The sequence below is a fragment of the Ursus arctos genome, unplaced genomic scaffold (assembly GCF_023065955.2).
Source record: "Ursus arctos isolate Adak ecotype North America unplaced genomic scaffold, UrsArc2.0 scaffold_32, whole genome shotgun sequence".
Classification (NCBI taxonomy): domain Eukaryota; kingdom Metazoa; phylum Chordata; class Mammalia; order Carnivora; family Ursidae; genus Ursus; species Ursus arctos.
Genome location: NW_026623008.1, coordinates 29,143,908 through 29,149,907, shown reverse-complemented (window position 1 = coordinate 29,149,907; position 6,000 = coordinate 29,143,908). Strand labels below are relative to the sequence as shown.

At 51.0% G+C, this 6,000-nt stretch overlaps 1 protein-coding gene across 1 annotated transcript in view; it reads left to right on the top strand.

Moving 5' to 3' along the window:
* Window positions 1-2,330: 2,330 nt before the first annotated feature.
* Window positions 2,331-6,000, top strand: part of RHBDL2 (rhomboid like 2) — a 51,095-nt gene continuing 47,425 nt past the window's right edge. The window contains exon 1 of the mRNA XM_057305154.1: window positions 2,331-2,480. The gene's annotated coding sequence lies outside the window, so the exon portion shown is untranslated. The remainder of the gene's footprint in view (window positions 2,481-6,000) is intronic.

The following is a 6,000-nucleotide window of genomic DNA, read 5'->3' as shown; positions in this document are numbered from 1 at the left end:
GCCACACACTTGGTGACCAGAAGTGTCCAAAGGGAAGTGTTGTATGTGAGTAGTAAAGGAGACACACAGGGGGACTGTATTTACTCCCCCGTAGCTTGTGGTCAGCGCAGAGTGCAGGGAGGTTAATTTACTCTGCGTCTCCGCAGGAGAAACTCTCTGTAGCTCCCAGATTTACTGCTTTTCATTTCAGCTACAGGCGGATAGAGCATAGAGTTTTTCTGTGCCCCGCCCCCCGCCATGCAAATTTTTAGGAAAAGGAAATTAACTTGCCCTTCTTCCCCCCACCCCCAGTGAAATGTCCTTCTCTGGTCCAATCATCGTGACCAGTGTTGGCACAGAATATATGTGGCAGCCAAAGTCCCAAGGGATGGTGTGGGTAGGAGCAGTGCTCAGAGAAATGGTGCTGCGCTGAGCTGGCAGGATGCTTGGCTCTTGTCTTTCTGTGGCACTCAAATCTGAATCTATCCTGCTACCTTCTTTGCCTGAGCAGCTAAGAGGGGCTGGAGAAAAAAAAGCCACACAAACATTTGTAGAAATTTCAAATGGACCACCCAAACAGGAAAAGGCCCCCTAGGCTTCATGATGGTGGTTGGGTGGGAAGGGATAGTGCTAGGTGGGGTAACATTGCAAAGACTGATTTGATGCGGGGCGGGGCGTGCCTGGGTGGCTCAGTTGGTTAAGCATCTGATTTCAGCTCAGGTCATGATCTCAGGGTTCTGGGGTGGAGCCCATGTTGGGCTCCCTGCTCAGCAGGAGGTCTGCTTGTCCCTCTCCCCACACTCATTCTCTCTCTCTCTCTCTCTCTCAAATAAATAAATAAAATATTTTTTTTTTTTTTTTTTTTTTTTTTAGAGAGAGGGAGAGCAGAGAAGAAGGAGAGGGAGAAGCAGACTACCCGCTGAGCAGATAACATGATGTGGGACTCGATCCCACGACCCTGAGATCATGACCTGAGCCGAAGGCAAATGCTTAACTGATTGAGCCACCCAGGAGCCCTGAAATAAATATAAAATCTTTTTTTTTTTAAGATCTTATTTATTTATTTGGCAGAGAGAGAGGCAGTGAGAGAGAGAACACAAGCAGGGGGAGTGGGAGAGGGAGAAGCAGGCTTCCCGCTGAGCAGGGAACCCAATGTGGGGCTCGATCCCAGAACCCTGGGATCATGACCTGAGCTGAAGGCAAATTCCTAACTGACTGAGCCACCCAGGTGCCCTCAAATAAATAAATAAAATCTTAAAAAAAAAAAAAAAAGACTGATTTGATGGTCCCACAGGGACATGATCTTGGTGAATTCACCAAGTTCAGGGGCAGGCTCTGAATTTTGCAAGCTAGAAACATGAGCTTAATATCTCAGAACCAAGGGGCACCTGGCTGGCTCAGTCGGTAGAACATACGACCCTTGATGTCAAGGTTGTGCGTTTGAACCCCATATCAGGTGCAGAGATTACTTTAAAATAAAATCTTAAAAAAAAAAAAAAAGAAATCTCATGGGAGCCTGGGTGGCTCAGTTGGTTAAGCATCTGCCTTTGCTCAGGTCATGATTCTGGGGTCCTGGGATAGAGTCCCGAGTTGGGCTCTCTGCTCAGCAGGGAGTCTGCTTCTCCCTCTGCCCCTACCCCTTCCCCCTGCGCAGACTCACGAGCTTTCTTGCTCTCTCAAATAAATAAATAAAATCTAAAAAAAAAAAAAAAAAAAAAATCTCAGAACTGAGATTTTGTAGGTACTGATTCACATTAACGAGGTTCACAAGCAGCTGATGTACACATCCTAAATGAGAATTTATTAATTTACAAAAAATACTTAAGGGCATCTCAGCACTCTCCAGGGCCTAGTGCAATGGGAATTAGTCTCAAAATGCATTGAATGAATAATCAGAAACTGGCAAACCTATTTCACCAGGGCCAAGGTAGAACCAGTCTGGTGGACAGAATCCAGGGGGCTTGTGACTATATCTCTGCCGAGGGTCACCAAGTCACCCCCCTCTGGTGTCCAGCGCCAGATCCGGCTTCCCACCACAGCACCACCAAAGGCAGAGTGACAGAGACCACCCTGCCGAGGTCTTTCCCCAGGGGGCTGAGCGGGGAAGGAAGAAGACTCAGACCTAGGCAGGAAGGTAAGACTTGGAGGAGGAATGGAGTTCGGTGCCAGGGCCACGGAGAAAGATCAGAGACTGTTACCGGCTCCCTGGCTCAGACCCAGGCTGTCGGAGGGGAGGACTCATTCATTCAGGGCCAGCCCAGGAGTGAGACTGCAGAGCTGCGTGGCCCGGCCCAGGCCGGGTGTCAAGGCGGGGAGGGGATTTCATCAGGCTCCCTCCCCCAGGGCCGGGCAGCTGGGAACCTGTTGGGACGATTTTAGTTTGGGGAGGGACCGAGGAGCTGCTGGCAGGGCGGGAACTTCAGGGCAGCAGAGGCAGCCCCTCGGCCCGGGCAGCCTGGAACGCGGTGGGCAGCCTGTCCTGGCTGGGACCACGTCCCGAGGTAAGCGGCGGGAGCGCGGACCCGCGGAGGGAGGCCCTCCTGGGGGAGAAGGGGGCGGGGCAGGAAGCGCCCCGGGGTAGAACAGCCCGAGTCCCCGGGCGGGAGCGGCAAGGAGTCGGCCTTGGGACACTCTTGGCAACCTCCCTTCCGGACTAGCCTTCAGGATGGCCGCTTGGGATCCTGCAACTTTCATTTTAAAAGTAGCATGTTGAGGGGCGTCTGGCTGGCTCAGTCCAAGGAGCATGGGACTCCTGAGTTCGAGCCCCAGGGTGGGTGTAGAGATTAAATAAACAAACAAACAAACAAACAAATAAATAAATAAATAATGTAAAAAAAAAAAGTAGCATGTTGAGTCAGGAGTGGAGGGGGGGAAGCTGTCTCTGGCTTCTCCCCCAGGACATGGTGGGGGGACCAGGTAATGCCATTCTCCTTCCCAGCCCTGGTCAGTCTTCTCTCCCTTCATCCCATTTTCAACAATAACCAAAGCCCCTCCCCACCTTTGTCCCCCAACTCTTCCCCCCCTCTCCAGCTGAGCCAGTTCCTAGCCCTCCTGGGTCGGCTGACCTCTCCCCTGCCCCGCACTGGAGACCACCGCCAGGGAAGACGTTCTCTCCGCTTCTGCCTGCTAGGCGCCTCCCCCAGGGTTGTTTCCTCCTTCCTGGTGCCGGTATTTGAGGGATTTCACTCATTCATTTGTTATTATTCACTTGTTTATTCCTCACTGTTTGAGCATCAACCTGTATTCTGGGGGAGGGGACGCACCATCTCTGCTCTTCCAGGGAAGAGGAAAACTGACCTTTATTTCACACACATTTAATAATTGTAAGCTGGTGGGCCGTGTGGCATAGCGTAAGATTATTTTGGAGTTGTCCAGACACTTGGATTCCTGTCCCATCTCTCCTGTTCACTTCCTGAGCCCGGTTTCCTGGTCTGTAAAGTGGTATTGTTATGAAGATGACATGGGACAATGCGCGTCAGGCACCAAGCCGCCCCACCCCCCCCCCCCCCCCGCAGTGGCACACAGTGGGGCTTCAGTAAACACCAGTGCTCTTCCCTTCTAATTTGGCGTCTCCCCCTCCCTTCCTGCCACACCCCTCCTACCACCACCTTCCCCTCTCTACAGGCTTGTAAAGATCTAAAAGAAAACCCCTGGTCTTGAAAGCACTGAGACAAACGTGCAAACCCAGAATGGGTAGTGAAGGGAGAGGTGGAGAAGGGAGAGGGAGACTCAGAAGGGCTGGGGGTGGATTGGATGGGGAAGGGGCCTCCCGTGGGTCTGAGGTAAGAACACAGGACCCGGGCCGGGACCCCAGTGGAGGGAGATGAAGTTACCAGCGGGTTCTCTTGCGGTGTTTCTGAATTTGCACTGACACTGAGCAAGTGATGGGAAGTACCAATTCCTAAAACCAGCTCTGCCCGGCCTCAGGCTAAGGGCTTGTAAATGCGTTATCTCACTGAATCATAACCCTGTTATGATATTGTTATCCCCATTTTACAGATGAGGAAATGGAGATACAAACAGGCTAAGGCTAAGGGATTGCCTACAGTCACACGGCTAGTAAGCAGTGGATCCATGGTTCAAGGCTAGGTCAGACTCTAGACTCCATGCTCTTTGTTCAACTCCTGGCTATCTTTCCAGTTCCTGGTATCAGAAAGAACAAAGGACATCATCATTCTCCCAAATTTCTCCCAACTTCCTAGACACCAGCTTCTCACTTCCTGTCCATCTCCTGCTCTGGGTGGCTTCATCCGCATGGGAGAAGCACACTCCTTTCTGATGCATTAATTCCTTCACTCATTCATCATTCGTTCAGTCAAGTGCCCTGTTGGTCCCAGGAGGGCAGGGACCATGTCCGTGTGTTCACAGCACCTTGTATGTCCCTAATACAGGACTGTTCAATGAATCCTGTGGGAGTAAATGGGTCCGACAAACATTTTTTGATGTATTCTGTGGGCTCCCTCATAGGGGTTCATAGAGGAATGAAACAGAAGTGCTATCCTCAAGACCCGCACGGCCTCGTGGAGGAGATGGTGATAATACAAAGAAGACATGGTACCCTAGACAGGAGCAGAGGCTGCAGAGGGGACTGTGAGGGGCATTTAATTTCACCATGTCTGCGTTGTTCTCTACTGTATCCAGGGCCTAGCCAATGGCAGGCTCATGGTAGTGCTTATAAGGCTTTGCAGAGCAGGTGTTTAGGACAGAGTCTTGAAGGGGGTGTTAGAAGTTCACCAGGAGAGGGGCAACTGGGTGGCTCGGTCAGGTTAAGTGTCCAACTCTTGGTTTCTGCTCAGGTCATAATCTGAGGGTTGTGGAATTGAGCCCTGTGTTGGGCTCCATGCTCAGCATGGAGTCTGCTGGAGATTCTCTCTCTTTCCCTTTCCCCCTCCCCCGCCCCATGTCTCTCTCTCTCTTTCAAATAAAAAAATAAAATCTTAAAAAAAAAAATTTCACCGGGAGAACATATTGGGGAAGGAAGATATTCTAGCAGAGAGAGATGCCCATGAAAAGGCCTAGTGGAGGGTGGGAGCTGGAATTGCTAGGGGCTCAGTATGGCTGACATGTAGAGTGTCTACGGAAGAAGGAAGGATAAATGGGCAGGGTTCAGGCCATGAGCCTGTTAAGGAAACTAGATTTTACACCAAGGGTATTGGGTAACCACTGAAGGGATTTAGCGAAAGGAGGACACCATCTGACTTGTATTTCAGAAGTATGGCTGATGCATGGGGGTCAGGGAAATGGCACCAAGATCTCTAGGCCTGACAGGGTTCCTTTCTGAGGAAATGAGCCTTCCTCCTTAGGACCCGGGTTAGGACTTCCTTTTTAGGACTTCATAATGGTTCGTGAAGTGCCTCCGAACTTGCCTTGTGTCCTGATCTACTGTGCTTGGTCATCAGCTGTGTGCTGGTTACCGCTAATTTATTCTTTCTAATAGAAGCACCTGAGGGGCGCCTGGGTGGTGCAGTCGTTAAGCTTCTGCCTTCGGCTCAGGGCGTGATCCTGGCGTTCTGGGATCGAGCCCCACATCGGGCTTCTCCGCTAGGAGCCTGCTTTTTCCTCTGGGGGCGCCTGGGTGGTTCAGTCGTTAAGCATCTGCCTTCGGCTCAGGGCGTGATCCCAGAGTGCTGGGATCAAGCCCCACATCGGGCTCCTCCGCTGGGAGCCTGCTTCTTCCTCTCCCACTCCCCCTGCTTGTGTTCCCTCTCTCGCTGGCTGTCTCTCTCTGTCAAAATAAATAAATAAAATCTTTAAAAAAAAAAAAAAGAAGCACCTGAAATTTACAAATGATTTACATTTGTATAACCTGGAGCAAATTCTGGGGTGTGCTGCTCACTGATTCGGGCTTTGTTATGTGAAGGAGAGAGATGGAGTTGCAGGGGGGGCACCAGGAATTATGTTGGGCTCCGAATGTGCCCTGGGAGTTTGTGTTGAGTATGGAACTGGGGGTTTATGGATGTGGATAGCTTTCAGAGAATCCGTTTCCAGACCCTCAGATTCCACAGGTGTTCTTTCCTGAAA